The sequence below is a fragment of the Muscardinus avellanarius genome (genome assembly GCF_963383645.1).
Source record: "Muscardinus avellanarius genome assembly, chromosome: 16".
Classification (NCBI taxonomy): domain Eukaryota; kingdom Metazoa; phylum Chordata; class Mammalia; order Rodentia; family Gliridae; genus Muscardinus; species Muscardinus avellanarius.
In genome coordinates this window covers 63,852,502-63,855,018 of record NC_137802.1, presented here as the reverse complement: position 1 = coordinate 63,855,018, position 2,517 = coordinate 63,852,502, and positions in this window count along the sequence as shown.

Here is a 2,517-nt window from a genome sequence, read left to right as displayed (position 1 = left end):
CACACACACACACACACACACGCACTCACGCATGTATATTATGCAACAAAAATTCACATGGACAAATTCATGCATTTCTCTCACCCTGTTTTTGTTTTGTTTTATTTTTATTTGTTGCTTTCTTATTCTACAACCATAGGAGAAGGAGTAAGGCAAGATCCTCCTCAAGGTTCCCTCCAGAGCTGCTATTCTGTGTTCTCTCTGGCCCAAATAAAATAGCAGAAATTTCCCCATATGTGATTTGATTCTGTTAAAAATGTGTCCTATTAGAATTAAAATCATAAAACCCAAAATTTAAAGTTTCCACGTAAATAGAATATACCCATGTAAATAGAATATACTCATATACCCATGTATATGAGAGTCATATAATTTAAAAGACCACAATAGAAACACAGTCAACCCCACTGAGTTATCTTCTTAGTTCTCTACAGCCTGATAGGCTTAGTCCCAAGACAGTCAACATGATATCGGCTGGGTATGGTGGCCCACACCTGTGGTCTCAATACTTGAGAGCTGAGATAGGAGGATCACAGATTTGGGGCCAACCTCACCAATTAGCAAGACACTGTTTCAAAATGAAAATTAAGGAGTGATACAAGGCCTCATACCATAAAAAAAGAAAGAAAAGAGAAAAGAGAACACATACCACTATATTCTTTCTTCCATTTCTTGCATATACTTGCATTTACTTTTTCCAAAGATTGACCAGATGCTGTCATTACTATGATCATCAACTCTGTCTTTTCAGTACAAAGTAGGCTAAGCTAAAGACCTCTAATGACCACGACTTACTTTCTTCGTGGCCCATCATCGCAGATGGATTTAAGAACACTAATGCTCTCTGCCTTTCTAATACAAGAAGATGATTTTCCTTCATACAGGCCCCTGAAAAAGCTAAGTAGACCACCAGCTATCATTGCAAATAATTAGGAACTGGAAGACAATACATTTGATGTTTTTCCTGCCAGTTGAGGTGGTGCACACCTGTAATCCCACTTTTGGGGAGGCTGAGACAGCAGTGTTGCAGGTTTGAGGCCAGCCTCAGCAACTTAGTGAAAGCCTGTTTCAAAATTAAAAGTTAAAATGGTCTGGGGGCAGAGGGATATATCTCAGAGATAGAATGTCTCCGATTCAAGCTCCAGGGTCTCCCCAGATATATTGTTTTTATTGTATATATTTTTAAATAGGATTCCAAAAAATTTTTGTGTCTCTTTTGTTTGTATATTAAAAGAGTCAATAAAAATCAATGACTTACTGTACTTATCTGATGGGCAGCAACGTTACTATGAACCAAATATAAGCACATCCTCACTCTCATATTATGATTGAATTTATGATAACTGTAGAAATATACTAGAGTTTTGTTTATATTATACATACCTATTCTTCAATACATTTTAAAATATACACTTAATATAGTATTGATTAGTCAGAAAAGTAGCTACACTGCATGCCCCAGTATATCCCCAAACACATCTTTACAAATGATTTATTCAGTTTGAAGTCCATTATCAGACTGGAATCCATCATCTCTGGTTTTATTATACTCTCAATAAAAAGTGAATTTATTTTGTCTTTATGTCCTGGTAGATTGATATCCCTATTATATTTTAACATTACTTACCTGTACCCTCTACCACAGTCAATTTGAAAGCATGACAATTAAAGATAACAATCAGACTTTAAAAATATTTTGTCACAGCCGGACATGGTGGCACACGCTTGTAATCCCCGCACTTGGGAGACTAAGACAGGGGGATTGCACAGGTTCGAAGTCAGCCTCACTGGCTTAAGAGACCCTGTTTCCAAATAAAATATAAAATAGGTCTGGGAGTGTAGCCCGGAGGTAGAAGGCCCCTGGTTTCCATCCCCAGTACCACACACACACACACACAAAAGATTTTGTCCCAAACAGATATCAAAGCATCTATCTCAAGCCCAGGCAGCAGCATCTTTACTGAGACCCACTCTCCTTACTTCCCAAAAAGCAGGAAAGTATTCATTGACAACCAAATGCCAACAATCGAGGGTTTACAAACAGGGATGGGATTGGCTTTGACCTTAAAAAAAAATAAAAAGTTTGGGCATTCTACACAAATGTATCATGTGTAAGAAAAATTAATCACATTCATGGCTATAAACCAAAGTAAATTACATTATCCTAAAGCCAGGTAAGTATTTGATGGAAGATTTCATTACTCAGTGATTGCTACTTAGCTCCAGCATCAACCTAGTGCAGGGGGCTGCTGTTATTGAACAAGTCCAGTTGACAGGTCTCATGATACTCTAGCTCATGCATTCAGCACGTGGTCCCATATATATAGTTGATACTAAGAATTGAACCCAGGGGCATTCTACCTCAAAGCTACACCTTTGGCTCTTTTATTTTTTATATTCTAAAATAGGATCTCGCTAAATCGCCATGGCTGGCCTTGACCTTGTGATCCTCCTGTCTCAACTTCCCAAGCACTGGGATTTCAGGCACGTGCCACTACGCCCAGATATTCTGCCTCT